General features: G+C 35.3%; 1 protein-coding gene across 4 annotated transcripts in view; it reads left to right on the top strand.

Moving 5' to 3' along the window:
* Positions 1 to 2379: 2379 nt before the first annotated feature.
* The window catches only part of TMEM144 (transmembrane protein 144), a 62876-nt gene continuing 58034 nt past the window's right edge, over positions 2380 to 7221 (top strand). For all 4 annotated transcript variants that reach the window (XM_074227425.1, XM_074227426.1, XM_074227427.1 and 1 more), the window contains exon 1: positions 2380 to 2937. The gene's annotated coding sequence lies outside the window, so the exon portion shown is untranslated. The remainder of the gene's footprint in view (positions 2938 to 7221) is intronic.

Raw genomic sequence — 7221 nt, 5'->3', positions numbered from 1 at the left:
GTATGTGTCAGAGGCAAGAAGTACAAATGGTCATTTGACTTGAGGAGCTTACATTTCAACCAGAAAGAGAAATCAGTCAATATACTCTAGTGATATTGGAGGAAAGAGAGGACATTAGCAGCCAAGAAGAATTAGTTAAAACTATTCAAAAGAGATAAGTATTCAAATTGAACCTTGAAAAAAAGATAAAAATTTTGAAAGATGGAAATGAAGGAGTGAATTCTAGGCATGGCAGCAGCTGCTAGAATTCATTGTTGAGAAGTTAGCAGCAATTTTTTTGCTTGGATAAAAGGAAATTACAGGAAGGTGAGAAATCATATATATTGAAGAGAATGACATGTGTCTTAAATAGCAGACTAAGTAATTTAGTCTAAAGGGAAGGGACTCTAAAGGTTTCTGAGCAGGAGAGTGACACAGAAGTGTCATAAAATTACCATATTAAGAGCCCATGTGAAAGTTATGTGGCTTTCAAGACCTGTGTTTCAAGGACTGTCCCCAACATGTAGAGTGGGGGGTATCTTTGAATGACTTAAAGGAAGTTAGGATAGACATCTATAAGCCTCTTCTCCATCCCCCCATCTTTTCCAAAGACTACTTCCTTGTAGAAGGGGAAGCAGGAGTTTGATGGCAGAGACCACTCTGCTGACCTCAGAGAGTATGAGAATACCAGGCTTTATTATCTGATCTGATCTGATCTCTTAAATAATACCATTTGCTTAGGGGAATGTGATAGGATTCCTTCTAATTTCTGATAACTATTTCATTATTAAAGAGGAAAGGAGGACACCAAGCTCTAAAACAAATTAAAGATAAGATAAGCTAACTCCTCTCATGGTTTCCCAGAGTCTTTTCCTTTAGGAACATGAAGGGAGTTTGGCATCATCCATATTATCTCTCATAACTGCAAATCAGAAGCAACCAAAATGAACAAAGCATGAAGAGGATTTAATATCAACAATTCCTTCAGACAGACTGAAGACATTGATCTCTTACTAGTAAGGAAAGAGTCCCATACCAATCAACTGAGAGTGGAGTTGCACACAGAATCACAGATTGACTACTGGGAGGGATCTCAGAGCTCATTTATAATGAGAATACTAAGATTCAAGGAGAAGAAATTATTTATGTAAGGAAATAACCATCTGAGATAGGATTTGAATCAGCTCTAGAGATAGCAAATTCTCTACTGTAACATACCACTTTCCAAAGATTAGAGATATTAGAATCTGGGGGCAGGAAGAATAATTAGGAAGGTGATACAATAGATCAAGTAAGAGAAACTAAGTAGCTAGATGGTACAGCAGGTAGAGTGTGGGACCTGGGGTTAGGAGGACCTCAGACATTTGGCGGCCGTGTGACACTTAGCAAATGCATTTAACTTCTGCCTTCTTTTACATATCTCCACAATAGGGATAAACAGCTCCTACCTCCCATGGTTGTTATAAAAATAAAATTAATCAATAATTTTAAGGGTTTTGGAAACTTTTTAAAGCACTATATAAATACTATTATTATCCTTATTGAGCAGCTAGGTGGATTGTGTATTAGGCCTCGAGTTCAAAGAAGACCTGAGTTCAAATCTGCCTTTACTAGCTGTAAATTTCTGGAAAAATCACTTAATCCTGTGGCCTCAGTTTCCTCATCTGTAAAATGAGCTGGAGAAGGAAATGCCAAACTACTCCAGAATTTTTGCTAAGAAAACCTCATGGAAACCATGAAGGATTAGGTATGACTGAAACAATTGGACTACAACAAGATAATTATCAATATTATTAAACTCAGGTTAGTAGTAATAATAGGATCTCATAATCTAATTGCATTTTGAATAGAATCCAAAGGCAACAGACTTGAAAGAAAACAAGGAGATCTATTCAACAGGATTTAGCAAATATAGATGGGAAATGAAGGGAAAGAGTTAAATATGCCCCCAATGCTTTGAGGAAATGAGGAAAGTATTTTTTTAAATAAAAACAAGAAGTATGGAAAAGAAGATAGGGGAAATTATAGAAAACAAATCAGAATTGACAGTTTACATAGTATTTTTAAATTCACAATGGGATTTATATGCTTTTGTAATTTGACAAAACAAACCTGTGAACAAGATAGTCTGGGTATAATTATCTTCATTTTATAGACTAGAAAACAGAAGCTCTGAGAAGCATCATGGAGCCTGGAAAGCTTAGGTGCAGTATTCTCTTCCAACTCTCTCAATCCCAAGCCCAGCATTATTTCCCCTAAACTTATTGGACCAATTGAATTTGAGGCATCAACAGGAAACTGAGTAGAGTTAGAGTTATGAACTATGATGTCATAAGAAAGGTCTGTTGAGTGACATAAGAGTCTTACAGCTAAAGGTGATGGTACAGAAGGAGTGCAGTAGTGAGAGGGAGAGGCTTGTCTTGGATATCTCTGTGATTGAACAGGGTTATGCTTATTTATAGGGACAACAGTTTGTCCCCAATGGTCCAATGGTGTAACTATCCATAGGAGAGGGTGTAAAGTTGGACAGCTCTGCTCTATCTCATCTGTTAAGCCCAAACCTGCAAGGTTTGCAGATGTAAAATTGGAGGAGCCTCTCCCATCTTGACTGAACTGGGGCAGCAGCCTGACTCCTGATCAGCTCCAATCACAAGCCAAATTCTGAAGCATACCATAGCATTGTGCCCTTAAGGAAGAAGAAGAGAACCTTAGAGCCCTGGTTCTAACTTAGGCCCTTGTTAGTAAAAGAAGTCTGACCTTTGATTCACTGACTAAGGGTACCTGGAGGAAGAAAGGGAAAGGTCAAAAAACAAGGCTAGAAAGGAATGAACAAGGATGAAGGCCAGAGAAGAGAAAGACCAAATGAGAGGAGGAGGTGGAGCTACTAGGCAGTGTTAATGTCTAGGCAGGGAGGAATCAGAGGAAACTGCCCTGGGGAAAGAGAGAGAAAGCCTCATTGTAAGTATGGTAGTAACTAGATGGGAAAACTTTACAGGGGAATGGAAGGGATGATTACATGACTGAAGAATGTCTAGGTTTGGGAGAGAAGGAGGTACAGGAAAAATGAGCCAAACACAGAAAGAAGAGGCTGCATTATTAACAGTGAGCATATCTTTAGTAGAAATTAAAAAACTCAGCCAAGAAGAAAACCAAAAGTTGATAGAGTGGCCCAAATTCATTCTGTTGCAGCATCTGTTTGGAAAGTTAAACCAGTAATAAGGGGAAGAGGCAGCACAGGATGGGTGGGGAACTTTGGCTGCATCTGGAGGCTGCTGGCCCTAGGTTGAGATCCTACCTCTTGATTTTTCTCTGCCCCTTACCTACCCCAGGAGCTTTTCTCTAGTTTCTAAGTCTGTAAAATAAGAGAAGTTGGATTAAATGATTTCGGATATTCCCCTTCAGCCTTTGAACAAAATTTGATGTTGTGAAAAGAAACAGAACTCATTCATTGATGATGGATGTAACCAAATGAATTAGTCAGTAGAATGTAAACTGTTGAAGGGATGGTAATGGGTTGGGGTTTTTTTTGTTTTTTTAATTTTTGTTTTTTGTAGTTATTGATTTTTTATATTCATTTGGCTCTGGGCCTAATTCATATATGTTGGTGATTTAAATGCAGAAAAATGAAAAATCAATTGAAGGATGATAATCATAGAAACAACTTTTCATACATTTATAATTTTAAATTGGATATTTATATAGCATTATAGAATTCACAAATTACTTAGCTACATTTCACAACATGGAGTAGTTGAGGGGGTGATAAATATTGTTTCTATTTTACAGAGGAAGAAACTGAGACTCAGAGAGAGACATAGTCATGAAATGTTCAAGGAATCTAATGTAAAATAATAACAAAATTTGGTCCTTGTGATTTAACATTGCATTATCAATAATAACCCCCAAATATTTTTATTTTCCTCCATAAAGTAATCTGTTACATGAAACTCTTTTAAAAAAACACAATAACCTTCAATTTATAAAGATATCCCCCACATGATCAAGGAAAAGTTTTTAGCTTTCCTTTTAGAAGTAAAAAATTATCCATTGTTGGTATACCTCACTTGAAATAGTTTGAGATGCTTTATACAGAAATTTGTTTATAGCATAATCATTTTTGTAATGTTCCTGATCTGTCAGATAATAGGCATCAGAATCTCCTCAAATACTAAATCCAACAAAATGTGATACTTAACCTTGGCTAATGGGTCCTTAAGAAATCAGAATTAAGCCCAGAAACTTCATTTCACACTTTAAAAGTTTCTCTAATGCAAAGGTGAGTGATGAGAATTATTTTGAAATATTATTTACAGCTCAACTTGTAATATTATTCTTATAGGAAGTCTTTAAATTTGTACTATCATAAAATTATTTCTCACTTTAGGTTTTTAATACTACCTTTTTTTGATGGTGGAGAATTCAGGACAGAACTGTGATTTCATTAATGTAGGGAATTCTGGTTTAGGAAACTTTCTCTACCAATGGATTTGGGCACCTGCTCTGAAATGACTGTTAGAGAGGTGCCAGAGATAAGAGAGTTTAATTGACTTTTCCCATGGTGACACAGTCGGTATGTGCCAGAAGTAAGACTTAAAAAACCAAGACTGTCTGACTCCAAAATCATCTCTCTAAACCCATTTTTAATAGTATTTTTAAAAAATGATCATTTCAGAAGGAGGAGAAAGGCATGCTAAGTAAGAGTAACTTGTCTTGTATCTTTTTTAGTCCTATGATCACGTCATAACTCATTTCCAGGTAATTTCCTGTAATGTTGAATTCTTAATACAGATTTCTACAATGAGTTTCCCTCCATGAGTCTGGGTAAATCTGAAAGAAACTCAAGCAACATTGAGTTAAATAAATCATTTTAAGGCCAAATTTTTTCACAATTCTAAAGCAAAAATATGTTGTGTCTAAATATATGTGTTTTATCTCTTGAATGTATAGATCTACTTTGGCTGATTTAGTGGAATTTTTTTTTGGTGTGGGGTTATTTTTAAGATAAACATGCTGCCATTCATGATTATCTCAACTGGCCCCTCACCACTATACAGTGATAATTCTTTTATTCATTTTGTTTCTCAATCATGTTCCCCCAAACAACTAGTCATCAATAAACTCCACCTCCACAATCAACAAACATGCTCAGGTCTCCATCCTTAAAACTTTCACTTGAAATTGCTATTTAATTAATCTGTTATTTTAATTCCTATCTGCCTTTCCACTAAACTCCTAGAATGACTTCTCATCAAACTTCTGGAATGTTTTCTTCATCATTACTCCTTTTATTTCAGTCACTTACTATGCAACTTTTTAAATTCATACTTTACTAAAATTGTACTCTCTCAAAGGTTACTAAGAAGTCAATTGTATAATCTTTGTCTGAGTATTTTTTGAATTTTACATTGCTTTGGTTCTATTAAACCTTTCCTTCTTTTTGATATTCCTCTACCTTCCATGAAACTGTTTCCTCATTCTCTACATACTTTTCTTACAACTCCTTTCCAGTATTCTATGCTGGATCTTCAAATATCTTCCATTCTATATAGAAAGATTTTCCCTAAGACTTTGTCCTGGGTCATCTTTTCTCTCTCAACTCTCTCCCTAAATGATTTCACCTGCTCTAGGCAGATAGTTTTCAAATCAATTATGCTGACCCTAAACTTTTTCCTGAATTCCAGTCCAACTCCACAAACTTCCTTCTTAAATGTCTGAAGATTGAATCTCCCCTCAAACACCTCCCAGCTCAAAAACAGAACTCCCATTCTATTATTTTTTTAAAATTCAACTTCCCTCTAAACATGTCTATAAAAGCACCACCATGGAGTTGTGCTTGGTTCTACCTACTTCCTTATCTATTCATTTATTCAACTTGTTACCAAGTCTTATCTGTTGAACCTACATAATATTTATAATATATTCCTACTTACCTCCAGTCACACTGCTACCAGGAGGGGTGTTTGTTTTTGTTGTTATTGTTTGTCCTTCTTTCTCAAAGAAGATCATGATATCAGGAAGATGATATCTATAATTTTATTGAAGAGAAGGAGGGCTATGGAAAGCCCCCAGTCTCAATTTTTTCTCCAAAGTTGTCTAAGTCAAATGAGAAAATATTATTTATCTTCTCCCCTAAACATGTCTCCTTCCTGGTGAGTTCTGGAATGAACTATACCATTACACCAGAAGGAGGGGACATATTTAGGGCTCTCTCTCTCTCTCTCTCTCTCTCTCTCTCTCTCTCTCTCTCTCTCTCTCTCTCCCCCCTTCCCTCTCTCCCACCTCAGCACAATACTCAAGATAATAAATTTAAAATAAGATTCTGAATTCTATCAGGGAAAGGAAAAACAGAAATTGTTCACTATAATAAAAATCACAGATTTGTACTGAAAAGAAAAATATATATGACAGGGTTAGGGTCTACAAAAATTCAACCTAGATGGTGAAGGACTTCCAGATCATGTTATATGAGAATCAGTTGAAAGAATTAGGGGATGTTTAGTCAATGTGACCATGAATAAGACACCCTGAGATTCTTTGACTTTTAGCTTCCTTATTTGTAAAATGAAATAAGAATAGCCAACATTTATATAGCATCATATATGTCATGTCTCAAATATATGAATGCATTTATGTTTATGATTTAAAATTTGTAAAACAATCTACATATAGTACCTCCTTTATATAATAACTATATATCATCTCAGAAGAACTCTGTAAGATAAGTGCTATTATTATTCTCTCTTTACAGAGGAAGAAAATAAGACTCAAAGATGAAATAACCTATTTAGGACTAAACAATTAAGTATCTGAGGCAGGTTTTGAATTCAGTTCATTCTAATCTATTTCTCTATCCACTGGACCTTCCTCATTTTTCTACTTAATGAGTGTAAAGGAAGTATATTTATATTTAAAGCACAATATAAATGCAATTTTTTGTTATTTAAAAACCTCATAAAACCAGAAAAAAATTTATAGGCAATCTAATTTGACTCCCTAATTTTGCAGTTGTGGAAACTGAAAGCAGTGACCTTGGAACCAGGAAGACCTTTCTTCAAATCTTGTGATACATAATATATATTACTAATCCTCTTTCCTGATCTATAAAATACCAGGGTTACCCTCCATGTGACATAGTAGAAAGACATATGGATAGTAGAATAGATAAAGAGCTAGATAGGGAGATGAAATCCATTCTCACACACTAACGATATGATGCCAGGCAAGTCATTTAACTGTTACCTG

Source organism: Macrotis lagotis, chromosome 3 (genome assembly GCF_037893015.1).
Source record: "Macrotis lagotis isolate mMagLag1 chromosome 3, bilby.v1.9.chrom.fasta, whole genome shotgun sequence".
NCBI lineage: Eukaryota > Metazoa > Chordata > Mammalia > Peramelemorphia > Peramelidae > Macrotis > Macrotis lagotis.
The sequence above is the reverse complement of the archived record's forward strand: the minus strand, read 5'-3'. Positions and strand labels throughout refer to the sequence as shown.